The following is a 19843-nucleotide window of genomic DNA, read 5'->3' as shown; positions in this document are numbered from 1 at the left end:
AGCGACAAATTCGTGCTACTAATCTGTGCAGCTAGTGGACATTCTCCGTGCACTTGCACATGCCAATATCCGTACGCTTGTCTCCTCGTCCAACATTTTTTGTGCCATCTCTCGCATGCCTCCCGTGCAACTTCCCTAAGGAGCCATGACTTCCGCAGTTGAATCGGCACCCAACGCCCAACACCATGGCAATTAAAAGCGAGGTATGCTTCTCAAAAATGCAACGCAATCCTCAGTGCAAGAAAGCATATAAGTTGTAAGCTGCAGAAACACCAAGCAAGGAAAGTGTTTTTCCCTTCCTCAGCATGTGTGTATGCGTGTGTAGCTGTATTACTGATATAATAAAACATAAATGAACAGTAACGTTCAAAGGACATCTGGCTTTAGAAAAGTGACAATGTAAAGCATAAAAACAACTCAAGCTTATAATTATTTTTGTATATGGCTATCAGGATTAGGTCTCATTCTAGGGTAAAGGTATGATGGTTAAACTAAGATGTTTGTTCCATGAAGTGGCAAGAGTATGGTTTCCCAAGGTTGGACATTTGCTTTAAGCCAAAAAATTCCAAGAAAGGATAGAGTCCTCACCTGCATCCATTCAAACAAGACAATAGATACGTTAGCCTTTAATGTGCTTTACAGGTGTTAACGGACTTATATTAGTTGTTCTCCATGTCCAAATTGCTTTTTAATTTAAACCAAACGTCATCGTTTTTTCCCTTTAAAAAGTCATCGTCTCTTTGATTTATGGAGGTAATTATATGTATGGTTCCTATATAGCCCCAATTAATTTCGACCTTATATATATATATATATATATATTAAGGTATATATCACTCTAATCAAAAGGACACAACCCCTTCTGATTAAAGTGTCTTAGAAAAAAGGGAAAATTACCAAAATACCCCTCTAATTTGTTGAAATTGTCAAAATACCCCTCAAATTTTGAAAATTCCCAAAATACCCTTGTATCTATTTTAGCTAGAATGTTTACGATTTCCTAATCTTTGTTCTTTTATGACAATGGAAATCCATTTTTTAGTGCTTAGCATGTAATTTGTCACAAATTACCTCCCCAAAAAATACAAATATGTCTAAAAATAATGAAGCAATTCATCTCCAAAGCGTACATAACCAGCTCAACTTCTACTTTTAGTATCTTGTATTGATAGACAATCAGTCTTCTTATGAAAAGCTACAAGAATAGGTTGTTTCAGGATATATAGAAGTCCCTCAAGTATTTGATTGCTACAAAGATTGTTAGGCTCACTCTATATCTTTGGATAAATTTACTCTCACAACCAGGGGTATTTTGGGAGCTTTGGAAAATTTGAAGGGCATTTTGGAAATTTATGACAAAATATGAGGGGTATATTGGAAATTTTTGAAATTTGAAGGGTACTTTGGGAATTTCCACAAATTAGAGGGGTATTTTGGTGATTTTCCCTAGAAACAAAATCAGCCCAAAACCCCTAAAATATTTTTCAAGGTGTTTATTTAGTCAAAACACCTCATCACCACGTTATCCTTCTTACTATCCTTCACCATAAAGTCACAGTAGTCTGATATCATACTCATTTGTTCAAACCAACCCCATGTTAGGTCTCAGCAACCAATTTGGTTGAGTATATCAAGCAAAAACATAATACAAAGAACAAATCAAACATGCTGTCTCCTATATCACAATATATTTTATCAATTACAGTAGTGCTAAAAAACCTTTACAACACATTGATTACCCAATCATACGAATTTTTTTTTAAAACCTACAAAAGAAACCAATGAGCGGTATGAGAATGGTGATATCCACACTTCGCTCCTAGTTACATGGAGCAAAAGGCTTCTTAAAGCGTGGAACCAAGGGAGGGAGATATCGATAGTATGCAACAAATCTCTAATCCTCAAACAATACCCTTGCTTTATGTTTTTTTGGGTTGGGAGTATCAACCTCCCCTCCTTTTTTGATCGAGGCACATGCAACACGGTCTCAATGAGTAACCTATCCCAACTCCCCAAAGGCCGCATAGAAAACAACATAATATAGAGCTGGGAATTTTAATTATATAGGGGGTTTCAAGAGAAAAAAGAGCCCATAACTCATGAGATACCTATTTCCAAATTAACTCACTATTATGATTAGCTAGACGCAGTCACTTAACAAGGGAGCAAGAAACCATGCTCTTGACTAGGATCAACAAACCATACCAATAAGCTCAATAAAAAGGCTTTTATAGAAAAAAGAACATCCCACGTTATAACCTATAAAGCGAGCCCACTAGGCTAAGAACCATGTCCATAGAATACCCATTCTGTTGCTTACCTTATGTTGCACAATATAGAAACATCTGGAATGATAGAAGAAAAAAACCCAAAAAAGGGAGTTCTTTTAGCAGAATGTGGACCTGAGAAGTAACATCTTTTTCCACTACCTCCATGATTAGACAGTTGGAAGGTCACAAACAAGCCCTCAAATCTCTTTTTACAGAAAAACACACACTACGCAAAGACAAGGCTAAGTTAGGGGCTCAAGGACATCCTCACCTTATGTATATAGTGTTTCATCACTGGACGGAGTTCTGAGGATGGCCCGCATGTCGGACTACTTCATGATCTTAGCTTGACACCCAAATCTTTTGGCTAGAGAAGGTAGCCTCCATGGTGGCCCTCAAAGGGGACATAGTGGGGGAGAGAGAAGATGTGACCATCATATTGCATGTAGGTATAAAGAAAGTGAGCGGCAACAGAGTTGTGGGGGAGAGAGGGTAAAAGCAGGTATGATGCACTAAGTGTTCATGTAAACCAACCTTCAAGACAACTAATACAGTGTCCCTACACACAAAAAATGAGCCAGTTATCCCCATAAGAGGTGGTGTCCCACAGCTCAGGTACCTTATAAAGGGTTAATAGCTTATGTTAGCCCGTAACACTCATGAGATGCAAAGATAGGTTTTTTTTTCAAACCTAGAGAGTAGGTATTCTTGTGTATGCAAAGCTTAAGCAATACTCAAGTGTGTGCGTGTGTGTGTATACTCGCCTTGTCCCAGGCACCATACACAATGGGTCAACAGTAGACCCATTGTGCATGGGCCTACTGCCTTGTTAAGAAGATATGATTATCACAGTTGAACTTCAAGCCATGCAAGTCATTTTTTGTGAGTGATTGTGTTAATTAAGTCAATCCTCTTAAATCCATCAAGGCAAAACTTGTGTAAAAGCAGCCTGATGTCTTCCCAAGCCAGGAAGCAGTTAGGAGTAAAGGATCAATTGAAGGAGACTGATACATGTATTAATAGCCGTTTTATGTGGTTGGTTATTTTTCTTCTTGATGAATTCAATGGAAGAGATATTCAAAACGTCTCTTTTCAAGGTTGAGCTAATAGTCATATACACCATTATAGGGGTTATGTAACATAATTGCAAAGTTAAGGAATTGTATAGAGGTGGAAAATAACCCCGAGGTTTTAGCAAAACCCTTATATATGCTGGTTCAATCTTCAAGTAGTTGGGGTAAATAACGTTAATTTCATCAGCAAAAGATCTGTTGTTGAGGCTCTAGATATGGTTCATGTATTTGTAAGTATGTTCAAATAGCAAAAGCTTATGACAATTATTCTTATTTTGAGAAACCACTTGTACTAAAAAAAAGGCTAGGTATAAACTACACATGATAAGGCGTTGATGGAGCAAAAGATGTCGTGCGCACACTCACACACCCAAACAACTCAACACAACACAAGGACTTTACTTGAATTCCTCACCTCACTCACTACCACTCAAAGCTCCCTGAAAACTCTACCCACAAGCTCAATTCAAACTCCAAACGCCTCGACCTACAAGCCCTTGCCTGCCCACAGACACTACAAGGTGAGTCGAGGTGATCAACACTTGAAATCACGCTTGATGGTGACCAAAATATACAAGAAAAACCATCAAAAACCCAAAAAACTCCATCCACAAAAGGCCACTCTCAAACCATTGCAAAAGCTTCACCAAACTCCACTCTGTTGGACTCTTTGGAGTAGCGCCAACCCTAATGGCACCGATACAGGGTCACATAGTCTTGGAGAAAGCCGCACCTTCTTCCCTCAATTCATTGCACACACACATCCATGGAAACCTCAGAACTTCCATAGACTCTCCCAAGTGCAAAATTGAAGAGAGAAAGCTCTCATTCACTCCTCCACACACTCGAAAACAGGACGCGAACGCAACGGGACTGCACTAGACCACCTGTAGGAACCCTGCTCCCTCCCACACACAGAGGGGTGAAAGTTTTGATATTGTACTTCAAAAGTTCTCCCTCAGCCTCAACCATCACGGCACCATGAGTGATGTGGCAATTTGAAGCCATTTCACACCTTTTTTTGACCCTTTTTGGCCCAATTTTGACCCTTGGCCGGCATTTTTCGCAGGAAAAACCCCAAACGGACTCCAAAATTCACCAAATTTTGTACGCTTGATCCTCGATACCCAAAGCACATTTCAACATCCCCACATTACAATTTTGACCACTTCTAGGGCGATGCACGTATCACCGCAGATCACGCGCCGTAAATAGACAATTACCGCATGTGTCAAACTTGTCGAGCGGGATGAGAGTACCCACACTTTTCACTTGCATTATTTACATTCTAGAAAGCTCAAACACATTATCTAGAGCCAAAATAAGCCACCTAGAACCATATCCAAGGCCTCGATACCCTATCCAGGCATGTGCGTATGCTCGACTGCCGACACGCAAGCATGAATATTTACAATGTGCACACGTTGCCCCATTTTTAAAACTTGAAACCACTTTGTAAATCTCCCAAATGCATGTATTTACATATTTTTGTACATATGACCATGCATATACGCACTACTTTGTACATACCAAAAGTGGTTTATCAGCGTGAGCATGAAAAACCCATAGGGATGCCTACGCTTTGGTTAAAACATTGGCCTCCGAAGAGAGTAAAACAGTTGTGAAGAATCTACTTTATGTTCTTCACCAGCTTTTCCTCATCAAAGTGAAGATGCGTAAGCTTTCTTAATCCATTTTGGCTAATTAGCGGGGGAGATGTAGAAAAACACTTTTACCCTAGCGTGTTTAAACACTATTTTAGTCGTTTTCATAGGATCATTCTTCAGCCCTAAATCCCCCTTTAGGGCTATATTTTCATAACATTGAGTGATCTGCAGAAAACAGACGGAATATTTGATTGGGGAGGTTAAGAGTGACCTCAATAAAGTGTTTAACTAGCCAAAAAGGGTTATATAGTGTATATTGAGGAGGTTTGAACAAACTTTTTGTTTACTTGCACAAATAGATTCAAATTCAAAAAGTACAAGGTCAAGACAAAGGGTGATATCTCTAGTAACATTGGTAAATAAACCATTCAACGCATCAGATATCCATCTAAACTTATGGTTGTGATTCTTTGGGAAATAGAACTGGAAGCTTGACTGCCTCAAGAGAGTAGCCAAGACGATTAAGATGTAAGTGGTATTGTTGGTAACCATAAGAAAGGTTAAGCAAAGTAAACTCCTTACCAGATATTCAAGAATGTGATGATCTCCAAGCTAGGTTCTTGCACATAAAAGTCGGGCAGTTGGTGCTTTTATCAAACCCTATGATAAACCAATCATGTGCGAGTTTTTGAAACTTAAGTGCGAGATTGGGTGTAATTCAAGTGCTATCATTGGACAACCAATTGTGTGGTATGATGGATTTTCTTTGAAAAAAACTTTGTTGAACCAATTTAGTTCAGTCTAGTAGGACTATCTTCTCTAGTCGGAGAGAATTGAAAAGGTCAGTTAAGCATCATAGTAGAGCCGATATAGCAAGATATGGGTCTTCTGGAAAACAAGGGATGTGATTCATTCCTTTAGCCAATATTTTCTGGGCCGTGGTCTCATTATTTAAGTTAAGATCACAAGTGCAGGCGTCTATCCAAATCACCAAAATCCTTACAAAAAGTGCTATAATTACCGCAAGCACAATCAAGGACCATGTTGTGACGTAAGATTCCATATGCGTCTGCAGTGGGTAGTTTGATGTATGCAATGATTGCTACTCGCCTAGACATTGCATTTGCAGTGGGAGTAGTAAGTCGATACATGTCAAACCCAGGCAAGAAACGATGGGAGGCAGTGAAAGGAATATTGAGATACCTGAAAGCTACAAGGAGTATGCGTATATGCTATGGGAGTCAGGAGCTAAGTGTCAAGGGTTTTACAGACTCAGATTATGCAGGTGACTTAGACAACCGAAGGTCTACGTCAGGGTATGTCTTTACATTGGCTGGTGGAGCAGTATCATGGCGTTCTAGATTACAAGATTGTGTTACTCAGTCTACTACAGAGGCTGAATATGTTGCAGCATCAGAGGCATGCAAAGAATCAATTTGGCTAAATCGACTAGTAACAGATTTGGGAATCAAAGAAGAGATGCCTGTGTTATATTGTGATAGTCAGAGTGCTATACAATTGGCTCGCAATCCAGTTTATCACTCAAAGACAAAGCATGTGGATGTGAAGTATCATTTCATCAGGGAAATGCTCGAGGATAAGAAAATTCAGCTTGTCAAAGTTCACACCACAGAAAATCCTGCTGATCTACTTACAAAAGGACTTCCCTCAGAGAGCTTTGCGCATTTTCGCAAGCAGTTAGGTGTAGGGTAGTACATCACTTCTCTACATCTCTTGTATATTAGCTTGTATAGTAGCTTCTCTCACACTTAAAGTACCACATTGGACTTTAAGTGGGAGGTTGTTGGGGTATAAAGCCCAATGTGGTCGCCCAGGTAAGTGGGCGGGCCGCCAGGTATGTACACATATTCTTTTGTAAAAACCTAATAAGAACTCACTATGCTCTACACATTACAACAGAGCGAGTTCACCATATCGTCGTGCTCTTCTTCTCGCACTCTCTCTCGTGTCGACTTCCGCTCGTACTCCTTCACCCTATCCCTAAAACATCTACAATTACCTTCAATTTTATATGGCAACTAGTCCCTAATTTGACATATGCACCTATTTTGGCTAGCATTTCAAGCATGAGCTACCACAATTGAAATCTATCATCCTCTCCTATGTAGGCATCTTTGTCCTTCAAACCCCCTCAATGCCACAAGTACATGGTTGTACCTCTTGTGTATCATCCTAGCTATACTCTCACACTTACCTTAAGAATATAAAACTTTTAATGTAAATCTTGACTCTAAACATAGCAAGTACAAGGTCATTACTTCCGACAAAACAAATTCTACTCTAGTGCCGAGTAGGGGGGGTACTATTTGGAGGAAATTCGAGAAATAGCTCATTAGGAGATAATATTTTCTCTTATGTTTTGGGTACAGAGAGAAGGTGTGAGAGAAGATCATTCAAGCAAGAGGCCATATGTTACTCAAATAGGAGGCATAAGGGGGGGGGTGGAGGGGGGGGGGGGGGGGGGGGGGGGGTCAGGGGTGTGTAGAGTTTTGAAGGAGAGGACCCAAAAAATATATTTTTTTCACTATAAGAGAAAAGTTTAGAATCACCAGCATTGCCGCAGAATAACAAAGAAAAAAAGGAAAAAAAAATTGTGTGAGTGATAATAGCCGCGAATGACAAAAGACAAAAAAATTGTTAAACAGCATGGTAATAGTTGCGAATATATCCGCGCTTATTACCACACATATTATCTCATATATTGTTGCTATATGGCTTTAAAAAAATAAAGATGCTCATTTAGACCACCCAATTTTGTGTGGCCGAAATGAGAATCTTTCCTTTTGACTTGCATAAAACATATCAAATATCAATTGCATTTTGAAAAATGCACAAAATAATAATAATAAATTTTGAAATTACATGTCACACCGTACCTGCATAATTTGAAGCACAAAAACACAATACTTAAATTAGTTAAAGCCAAAATTCCAAATGAGTTTTATATACAAATCATGAGGGTTTGTTGTGCCATATTTGCATTTGTAAAAGAGGACTATACCAAAGATATCTACCTATCTTAGTAGTCTTCCTCGTCCTGCTCATCCTCATCCAGAGGTACATAAGCTTATTGCTTCGCTACAACAAGAGAAACCAAATTAGACAAATCAATTACCAAAAACAATAAATAGAATATTAATTGTCTACACTTATCATAGAGATCTGATTGCTGCATCGAACTACTCACGAGAGATATGATGGTTTTCTAACAACCATCGCCAAGTATCAAACTCCATGTGTCCCTCTAGATACTTGACCATCTCTCTAGTAGGACCGGTTTGAGTGATATTTTCCTAAGTTAACAACAACCAAAAAAGTTCATAAGCTATAACATCTTCTATGTAGAACTTGCACAATAAAAAATTACATACATATTTATCTTTCCAAGTTGCATTTTCTCCCAAACCATAGTGTGTGGTCTCGACATAGCATGCATATATGCATGATCGGGCACTTGATTTTTTAATTTAACAACACAATTCTTATACGTCAGATATATAAGAATCTACAGGTGGTGTCAAAATGCCATGTTCTACATAATATTAATATCGACCTTGCCACTATACATGACCCTATAGTATCGTCTGTGTGTATCTGGCATGGGCACATCAAATTCCTTGTCCTCTGCAGTTAGAGAGGCACACTTTGCAACAGATGACCGCGCCTTCCCTCCACCTCCAAAACTGGCATCCCAACAAGAGTCCCTATCGCTCCGCCTATCACAATGCTCGCTACCCTAAGACAAGCATCCTTGTGCATTGATAGAAGACGTTGGTGCATCTAAAATTGGTTGATGCTACAATAAGTGCAATGCAGGGATATGTGGGCTCTTAAGGGCATGCCAAAGTGGTTAAGAAACTTAGGAGATTAAGAGCACGCAAGGTGCAGAGGATATGTATGCTTTATGTGGTTTTCATGGCCATAATTCTTTGCTATGGTGCCTTTTGGGGGTGGATGATCAAAGGGTGAAAAAAAGAAATGGAAATGTCAGAGGTGGCCCTCAGTGTGCTCCACAGGTTTGTCTAGATAGCTCCTCAAATAGAGCTACGGTGTGAGAGATATGACAGCTTGAAATTTAAAGTGGTTTATGGATATGTACCGGGCTAGGAAGTTTTAGCAAATGGGAGTTCAAAGTCTAAGTGAGTACATAGACTTGAAGTGGCTCATCTTATAGTGCATGTTTGTTTTTCTGGATTGGCAATGGGAGTTCAAATGTCCAAGATATGAGCAGTTGATGTTTTTTTAGGATTTAGTTTTGTGTCAGTTTGACTACCTCGATAGATATGCCATTTGAAGTTTTTTAATTTTTTGGGGTTTATGTGGAAGCTATGTGGTATGGGAAGTCCACAGGAATGAATGGCACATTGATCGGAGCTCGGATCGCAAAGATATTGTGCGCTCCTTGCCGCACTGTCGAAGCAAGGGACTTGCCAATACACCGTGTGCGAGCCACAAACGGCTCCAAGCACACAACACGCCTAAACTAGCAAGCTCAAGAGAGCAAAGGGTGTGTCACTCACCGCTCTACGCTCGCCTTCGTGGTGGATTCCTCGCCGCGATGAAGAAGAAGCTGCAGTCGTGCCGCGCTCAACCGCTTCGCCGCCGTCGTGCCTTCGTAATGCTTGATCGCACACACACTCTCCCTCTCCCTCTCTCTCTCTCTCACACACACACACACACTCTCTCCCTCTCCCTCTCTCTCTCTCTCTCACACACACACACAAGGAGGTGAAGAAGAAGAAGATGGAGATGGAGATGGAGCAAGAGCACTCTTCTATTGCACAAATGAGAGAATGAGTAAAAATTAGGTTTAGTTGGCTTTTATAGGAGCTCACCCCATTCAGACTTGGGCGCCCATGCTTAGCCAACTAATCCCTTGAATGTCCAAGTTAAAGTGCGCCTCTCATCGACGATCACTCTACCTTTCCCTATTGGTCCGACAAGCCTGGTACCTGACTCTAAATAATACATAATATGGTTACAGTGTCCGTCGTAGGCGATAGGGTGTCCGTGAGCCACGAGGGTTAACATGCCCCCCTTCCTGATGTAGATTCCGTCCTCGGAAGCTATTGAGTTGAAGCTGGTTCGTCGAGGTGGAAGAGCATTTGAGATGAATGTCCTTAGCCTTCTTCAGTCACTGCAAAATCAAACAACATTGGCACAGTAATTGCATTCTCTTAAAAAGCATATGCAGTTTTAGGTAGACACATTGATTGGTCAAAGAATTTCAAACAATTTGGTAGCAATGAACATTAAATTGCAATGTAATCAAATGCATAAACAGATGTAAAGGTAAAAAATTAAAACAAGTCTGGGGTCGCTAATATGACGGTCGAAAGGCACTAGAGATCGAATATTAATACCATGGGTAAGCTTCTTAATTTTCTGTGGTCAATTAAGTTGTTTAATCGCGAGAGGCAAGTATTCATGTTCGAGGGCTGACTAGAGGCTATACCTAGAAAACCTTGTAGTTAAGCTACCATAAAAGGAATTTCTCATGAAATCATCGCCTGACTGATTACTTTTTCTTTGACTCCCCAAAGTCTTTTCACATTGATTCAATTATGATGTGTGTGCTTATTTTGTATGCCTTGGGTTTTTTGCTTTTCAAGGAAAAGCGCCCACACTGGGAACCTCTAGGGCTCTAGTACCATAGGCGATACATGTGAGTGAAGTACCAAATCAAGCTGAGATTTCTCTTCCAACTTAAAATTTTACATTGTGGCACTTTGATTTTTTGTTTGTTCATTTTCAGCATTTAAATTTTGTAACTTTGGGGGGTCATATAACACTGTTACCCTCCCCAGGCTCATCACATTAGTAAACTCCCTTTATAATACTTAAGCTAAAGGTCACTAGGGTTAAGCCCACTAGAAAGCCCTAGTACATTTCACACAATGCTGCCTAAATCGGATTAAGAACCTAAGTAACCATTTCTTATTAGGAAGGCATTCCCCATGGTATTAAGAGAAGATTTCTAATATCTAGCTTGGTCAAACTAGCTTAGTCGGACTGCTTGATTTTTAAACCTAAACAAGTGATTATGACAAAACATTACATTGAATTAAATGTTTGATACTAAGCAAATGCGCTGAATATTATGCTACCAATCACAATCAAGGCAGACAAACATGGATGCAAAAAGATAAGGGCAATGCTAATGGATAAGAAACACCTGTTTGTGTTGATGGTCGCGCTTGATTTGAAGTGTGAACGAGAGAAAGATTCCATGAAGGTCCAAATCCTATCAATAGCAACACGCTCCTGTACACACTATGAAACACAAACAATACCTCTAGGAGGCACATCAGTGGGAAAAGAGAACTTTGCTAATCACTCAACTCTAAAACAGAAACACTCCTATCGTACTAATCTTACCTACCCTCCATCACTCAAGTGATGTTGATCAAAGGTGTTTTATGGCATAGGTTTCTGTTTCAGTGTACCATATGTGACATGTGTAGGTCTGAGTCAATGTTTTGACTTTTATTGTGCATACTCGTTTGCTAATTGCTCTTGCTCTTTATTTTTATTTTTTTTGTGAGTATAAAGCTTTATATGTACATTCCCTAAGATTGGTGATTGAGAGGTCAGGGAGAAAGGTTGAGAGGGAAGCAAATGAATAATGGATGTCCACAAACACTCCCCCCTTCCTTGGGTAGATCATACCGTTTGAAATGAGCTTGTCACCCTTTGAAACCAATTGTTCCAGTTGGTAATAGGTGAGGATTTTTGCCAGTAGTTTTCTATTACCCTAGGTGCCTCGTCAAGTTGCAAGGGTGGTAAGGTACTCTCCCATGATTTTATTTGCAACGTTGTTGTAGGTGGTGAACTTACCCCGGAAGGTGAAAACTCTTTCGTGCTTGGATGGATATGTACAGTGGTAGGTGGAGGTTGTGTCGAAGCTTCTATTTGCGTATAGGAACTACATGAAGAGCAAGAAGCTTCATTTGATTTCCCTGTTCCTGAGCTAGGTGGAACAAATCGTTCTTTCTTTGGTACCCAAACTAGCTCGGGAACGGGTGTGTAGCATTCTGTGATTTTTTTCTTTCCACGATCATTGATTCGTTTTGGAGCTACGGGATTGGGCTCACTTAGGTCAGGTGATAGGTAAGAGCACAATCTACGTTTTGGCACCCAGATTTGATCATTTCCTTGATAGTAACCTTGGGCTTCCAATAGTCGTTTAGGGATCCATCGCAACATTTTCTTACTTTTCTTGGAGCGAGTGGTACGTTTCTTACAAGGCTTCTATTTTTTAGCACTAGCTATGGTCACTAAAGAAGCTTTAGGGACCCACTTGTATGTTTTCTTCGCGACATTAGGATGAGTCTTGTCGGAAGCGATATGCATTGCTTGTAGCATATTTAAGGGTATAGGCATTGCATCCCCCTCAGGTGTTACCCAGGTCGTCCCCCTGTTTCCCCAAGTGTCTATGGTTGATGCTAGGTGGACCCAATCCACATTGTCTGATTCAGTCATCCCAGGTAGGATATCCATATAAGGAGAATCTTGGCCAATGTCTGTATCCTTCTTACAAGTGTAACAATATTGTAGTGGGGCCGAGTGAACTGTGGTGTCAGAGCGATGATCAATAATGGTTTTACTCCCTAAGGGGTGTATCTTACCAGTCACCAAATCCACTCTAAGGACAAAGTCTTGGAATTGCAAATAGACATGATTTTTAGACCAATCATGAACCATTTGTGCTTCCCTCATGAATGGTCGTCCTAAAATCATTTCATATGACGTAAGGTGTTTAGAGAAATCCATTACAATGAACGTATGTCGTACCTTGTGTCCTAGAACTTTGATCTTAAGATCCTTGAGCATCCCCATAGGTTTGGCTATGGTACCATTTGCCATCTTTACCACAATGTTAGTAACACTGAGGTGGGGTTTTCCCATGGATTCCCAACAATCTTTTGTAACAATGCTAACTCCCGCACCACCATCAAGAATTCCCTTTATAGTTAATCCCTTGGTAGTGATGGGTAGGGTCGCATTAGACTCGTCGCCTTCAAAATACTGCCCTAATTCGTTAATGGGTACCTCGATCACAGACTCGTGTCCATCTAAGTCAAGTGATTGCACATGATTTTCCTCATCAATCATAATCGAGTCAGGCCTATTTGGTTGCGCAAACTGCGGTAATCCCGTTCGTAGCTCTCCGTTAAGGAATGCTCGAAGTGCAAGGAATAACTCAGGATCTCCATACAGCTTTGCTATGATCGTGGTTCGGACCTCAGAAGACATGAAGTCCACTAGTTTGGCAACATTCATTGGCGTTTTGCAAGGTGTAGGTCCTTGACTAGGAACTGGTGAGGATGGAATCTCATATTCCTCAATGGGATCAGGTATTCCTTCGTTAAACATCCTTTCCAACAAGAAGGGTGTATGCTCACTTTCTGATGTCCCGTCCTCACTCCCTTCTTGGATGATACTAGATATGGCTAACGGTCTATGGTTCATGTGCGGTGGATGAACTTGCGTGGGAAACACTGTGTCATGAATTTTGACCTGCATGGGTTCTGGTTCTAGTTTCCTTTGAGTCTCCTCCACTAAACCTCTTAGATGTTTCACCTGCTCAATCTCGTCTACTAGGTTTGGGTACGTCCCAATCTTCTTTTTACGATTCTTCCCTTTTTGCCCCTGCGGTTTATCTTGGGGGTCTTGGATTGGATTTGGAAACACTTGTGATGTTTTGAGAGGCTCTTTATGGTTTTCTCTCATTCGATTTTCATTTGGTTCCATGTTACGGTTTTCTTTGTCTGTCTTTCCCTTTGTGGTATTGATTCTAGTCTCCATTGTCTCGACTGAATCTGAATCATCCTCGAGGTCATTCATATACACGGGGTCATCTCCTGTTCCTATGTTTGTTTTGGAACTTGGCTTTGAATTTTCCGTATTCTGCGACTTCTTCCTTCGTGTCTTATTTTTCTTTGCTTGGATAACTGACGCGGTATCTCTCTCTTCGAGGATATGGCATGGCCCTTGAAGCATGGACCGTGTAATCGCATAAGCGGGTGCGACGGGTGGTATTGGCGATGTCACACTAGCGATTTCGACCAAATTCAGGGGTGTGATTTTAGGCGCATTTGGGTTATAGGGGCATTGGGCAATCAAGTGATCTATGCCACAACGATTACATGTGAGTATTGGCATTGCAGACGTGCTCCCTTGATTCATTTGCATCTGTGCAGCATTCTTTTGCAGCCTAATAGGGCACTCCGCTGCTCGATGTGGTCCACCACACTCGTAGCATTGAAGAGGTGGCCTCCTAGCCTGGGTGTTGATATTTTGACCTCTGGATGCGAGAGCAGCAGCTTGATAAACCGGCTTGACTTGCCCCCAACAATCTTCCATGTAGTATATAGGACACTCTTTCAATGTATCAAGTCCGTAGGCAATACTAGTGTCTATTTCCTCCTCACAGCCATCTGGATAAGCATTTGATGGCTCGCAACCCACTTGGTTCATAGGGGCGACTCTTGGATGCGGGGGCTGCGGTCCTAGCACAGGAGGTGGTAGCGGTGTAGCTTGTACAACATTTTGAGATCTAGGGACCATGTGTTGCGGTAGTTGCTCAACAGGTGGAGTAGGCATCAATACAGGAGCTCGAGGCGCATCCGTCCAGGCTACAGGTGGTCTATTTGCCATCATACGTTTGATCATTAAACAATCCTTAGCTTGGTGACCATACCTACCACATGCGTTGCAAGTTCCATTAAATTTTACTCTAAACGTAGGGCACTCACTAGTGCTATGTGGACCTAAGCAAATGGAACACCATTGTTGCTCCCTTCTTGGATACATGTGACTATTTTGAGGGGGTCGATTATCCTTAAGAGACTCTTGGATTGCCTTGGTGAGGTCTGTCAAGAATGTCTCAAATACCTTTGGCTCATTGGCAATGGGCTTTGCAGTCATGGGTTCATACTCAATGGCTTGTGAGCTAGTGGATCTCGTGTCAGTAGACACCCTCATGCCTGCTATCATCAAGTTGTCCTCTAATTGGATTGCATTGGCAGTGACATCTTCCCAGGTTGTGATACCTCTAATCACTAGTCCATTATAGATTCCTTCATTCCTCAACCCTCGAATGAATCGATCAAGCAGTTGGTTATTGTTGAAGCGCTCATTTACAGGGCAGCGAGAGTTTAAGTGCTTTAGACGACTAATGAAGTCCCTTACTGACTCTCCTTCCTTACGTTCGGCCTTCTGTAGCTGAGATGCTACACCCCAAAGCACACCTTCTCGTATGTACTCCTTTAGAAACAACCTTCGAAGGGTAGGGTAGATTGTTTTCTCGTCCACCCTTAGGGTTCTATACCAATCTCTAGCCTTCCCACTTAATGTCAAGCTTAAAGCATTGCACTTATGTAGTTCGTTGCGTTCCCCTAAGGAATCACATACTTGTTCAAACACTTCAATGTGTTTTCTAGCATCTTCATCCCCATTGAATTTTTGCGTGAGTTTGGCAATTTGTACTGCCTTACTTCTAGGCTCTCTATCAGATGCATGACGCATATTTTCCGCGATAGATCGACCTATGGTTTGAGCAAACGCTGCCAAGTCACCTATGTGAGGAGGCAGGGCCGGTGGAGGTACTCTTGGAATCATATGTGGGAGAGGAATGGGTACCGGTCTTGGCATATGTGTGGATGATGCAGGATATGCAACATAACCGGGCATAGGTCCACTCGGATAAGGGCTAGGGAGCGGCACTCGAGGAGCATGAACAAGTGGTACAATTGGAGGTGTGGGGGCCATGTGTGCATAAGGGGCTAGAGGAACATATGGTCGAGGCCCCATATTAGGTACTACGACACTAGGTAGTGGCACTGCGCTAACCGTAGATGTCATCGGTACATTCTCTGTCAGGCTTATCCCTGGAGTGAGCACTGTGTTTTCCTTGATAGAGGGTTGAGCCAAGTTAGGGAAGCTAAAGTTTTCGCTCGGAGGCTCAGATTGCATAGAGACCCCAGGTGAAATGACGTAAGATGGGTCCATGGGGCTCATTAGAGGAGTCTCCATTTGTGATAGAGTAGGCTGTTGAGCCTTGCTCGTATCCAGAAATCTCATGGGGCCAGTTGAGAGTATATTTACCCCTCGGTTTTGCCTTTCTGATTGAATAATGCCATGGATAACATTACAGATCATTTTCTGTTGATCTTCGATGCTCGTGGCACTAGAGGTGGATTGTACAATCTCTATCCATCCTACATGGTAGGCGTGGCCAGAGTGTAGATCCGTCAACACCTCAGTGTGGAGGTCGTATGTCCAATGATCATTAATGAACAATCCTTCTAGAGTCGACGTGTTAACGGTTTCTTGTGAGGTAGAAGCAATGTTGCTCCCCGTGGTTTTACTTGTCACCAACGGTACTCTAGAGGGAACTTCTGAAGGAGGCAGCTCAACAGGGCCTTCTTGGTAAGAAGTTGGTAGGATATCCACATGGACACTCTTTGGGGGTGTGGGGTCCACGTGCGATGTGAAAGGAGAATCCACTTCCCCACCCCCTTCGTGTGCTTCATTTGCATCAGGTTCCGAGCGAGTAGCTCTACCTAATGTTTCCATGAAACGGCTAAACATACTAGTACTAGGCTGTGGAGCTTCGGGAGGTGCATGGCCTTCTCTCTCAGTGTTTTGGGTAGGGTATGCTTCCATGATTTCTGAGTCGGAGGAGGAATCACTAGCGGCTATTTTAGGGTCTTGGGTGGTGCTACCTTGTGTCCCCGCTGAGGGTCTAGAGCTTATCGTGGATGGGTAATGGGTGTCCGTATGAACAGAGGCACCCTCAATATGCTCGTGTTCTAGCACCCGCCCAGAGCATAAGTGCATGTGCTTTTGATACCCTAAGGTGTCAAAAAGCTGCTCTAGGAGGCCTTGTGACTAGTTTTTAGCGTGTTTTTTGTTTGTTTTTTTGCTAGATTTTTTAGAGCGTGTTGTGGAATGGGCCGTGTGATAGCTCGAAACGAGCGTATCGGTCAGAGGGTCGTGCCGTGCTTTACAGCCCTCCGTTTGGTCACTCTATGCCCTCGGAATCCCTAAAACTGTCAATTTCCAGTAGGGAACTAGGCCCAAACTAGAAAGTCTAAGGGTGCAAGTGGGAAGAGAAAGGAGGAGAGTGGAGGACTTGTCCCACATGCTCTCATTCTCTCTTGAGGGAGTAGGGTATATATATAAGAGCGAGTCTAGTATATATCAGAGGACTGAGGCTTGGGCTTGGGCTTGGGCTTGGGGAAATGATCCCGATCCCGATCTATCTTTTATACAAACCAACCCGTCCGTTTTAAGAGTCACGTTTTTTATTTTCGAAAAATTTCACCGCTCACTCGCGTTTTTATTTTCCGATTTTTTATTTTTTTTTCGGATTTTTTTCAGAAATTGAAAATGCAGAAATCCAGAAAATTGAAAAAACGCAGAAATGCAGAAAATTGCAGAAATTGTAAACGCAGAAATTGAAAATGCAAAAATTGCAGAAATTGAAATTGCAGAAATTGAAAATGCAGAAATTGCAGAAATTGAAAAAACGCAAGAAATGCAGAAAATTGAAAAAGCACAGACAATAGCAGAAATTGAAACTTGACAGAAAATGCAGAAAACGCAAACAACAGAAATCTCCACACACTCCTTCCCTGCCTTTCCTATGATAGAAATTGCACCACAAGGAAGCGTAAAGTGCTAACCGAGCTTAGTGTAGGGCATATCCCCGGCAGCGGCGCCAAAAATGTGCGCTCCTTGCCGCACTGTCGAAGCAAGGGACTTGCCAATACACCGTGTACGAGCCACAAACGGCTCCAAGCACACAACAAGCCTAAACTAGCAAGCTCAAGAGAGCAAAGGGTGTGTCACTCACCGCTCTACGCTCGCCTTCGTGGTGGATTCCTCGCCGCGATGAAGAAGAAGCTGCAGTCGTGCCGCGCTCAACCGCTTCGCCGCCGTCGTGCCTTCGTAATGCTCGATCGCACACACACTCTCCCTCTCTCTCTCTCTCTCACACACACACACACAAGGAGGTGAAGAAGAAGAAGATGGAGATGGAGATGGAGCAAGAGCACTCTTCTATTGCACAAATGAGAGAATGAGTAAAAATTAGGTTTAGTTGGCTTTTATAGGAGCTCACCCCATTCAGACTTGGGCGCCCATGCTTAGCCAACTAATCCCTTGAATGTCCAAGTTAAAGTGCGCCTCTCATCGACGATTACTCTACCTTTCCCTATTGGTCCGACAAGCCCGGTACCTGACTCTAAATAATACATAATATGGTTACAGTGTCCGTCGTAGGCGATAGGGTGTCCGTGAGCCACGAGGGTTAACAGATATTGAAGTTTGGAGTCAGTGGAAGATGCACGGCATGTGCAGTCAGATGGCTTTTGGTGGCCTTGGTTGGTGGTCATCGAAAAGAAAAAATGCGGCAAGGGTTGGGCGGATTGAAGTCAATAAAATGAGGTTTTGGTGGAATTTTATTGGTTCGGTCATCGGAGCACGACCCATCAAGTTGCAAGCTTTGGAAGTTTGGAGGAAAAGAAGTTTGTAATTCCCTTGAGTGTTTTTGAAGAGGTTTTGAGAGCCTTGGAGGGTGGAATTGATGAAGCAGCACGAACTGGTGGGGCATTGGATCCACATGCAAAATCAAGCCTAGAGGTGTGAGGTTTATAGGGTAGAAGGTAAGGCCTCTTGGGTAACACAAAATGGAGTGTAAGCTCTCTTGGGTCTCCTTGGCTATGGCGTGGGCGCCCGGGCGCTTCTTTGGAGGAGACGCGTGGCGGTTTTGGGGGATCTTACACACGGTTTTGGGGGATCTGCCATCAATGATAGTGCAATGAGGATGATAATGTGGCATTCACTCCAAGATCTTGGTCAAACAATGCCCAAAAAGGCCAAAAATTTTTATAGAGGTGGGGGTTCCAACAAGCCTTGTCACGGTGCCCTGACATCCCCCAGGAGAAGGGTGGCTCACACGTGTTGTAAGCGGGAAAGAAAAGCCGATATAAGGGTCAATTCTCATGTCTAAATCTAAAATAATAAGTGTTTGAGGAAATAAAAGAATTGCTAAAGGTAGCATGCATGCCATATAAGGGAATTTTGTTTCGTCATTCTGGGAGGTCTTTCTGAGAGCTTTGAACAACCTCGTCTTCAATGAGGAAGAGGCTTTTTAGAGAGGAGGGAGCCAACGATAGGAGGTTTTTGTTCATTGGTGAGGTTGTGCTGGCAAAGTGGGATTGCAAGGGCGGATTGCACCCCACTTGCAAAGCAACAACAGGGATTGTATATGGTGTTTTTGGTCAAAGAAGAAGCTTTCATTGCAAAATTTTGGCACTGTCTCTTCCCCCTTTCCCCATTTTCTTCTTTGCTCTGTGTGGTGTCAGTGTGCACTCACATGCCGTCTCTGTGTAAGAGAGAAAGAGAGAGACGTGTGGTGCTATGGAAGTGCTAGAAGCGGGAAAAATTGGGATGATTGTTGTTGCTTGGTGATTGTGTAAGGCATGACTGCAATTGGTGATTTGCTAGTGGAGGTGTGAAGTTTTGATAGTGATTTCTAGTGGTCAGGGATGTTGTGAGTATCCTGCGCTATAGAGAGGTTTTCGTGTGTGTTTCCATTCCCTCTCGTAATTTTCTAATGGCCCCATGGAGGAGCATCTGATTGCTCATATTTGAAGGTGAAGTAGTGGTTGTGGAACTATTGGTAGGACAATTTTTGAAGAGCAAGTGATCTTAAAGATAGCTTCGACGGGTTTTCCTATTACTCTCTTGAGGTAGTCAAGCTTCCAGCTCTATTTCCCAAGCATCACAAACATAAGTTTAGATGGATATATGATGCGTCAAATGGTTTATTTACCAACGTTACTAGAGATATCACCCTTTG

Source organism: Adiantum capillus-veneris, chromosome 2 (assembly GCF_014529385.1).
Source record: "Adiantum capillus-veneris isolate H3 chromosome 2, ASM1452938v2, whole genome shotgun sequence".
In the NCBI taxonomy this organism is placed as follows: Eukaryota; Viridiplantae; Streptophyta; class Polypodiopsida; order Polypodiales; family Pteridaceae; genus Adiantum; species Adiantum capillus-veneris.
Note: the sequence above shows the minus strand (reverse complement) of the source record.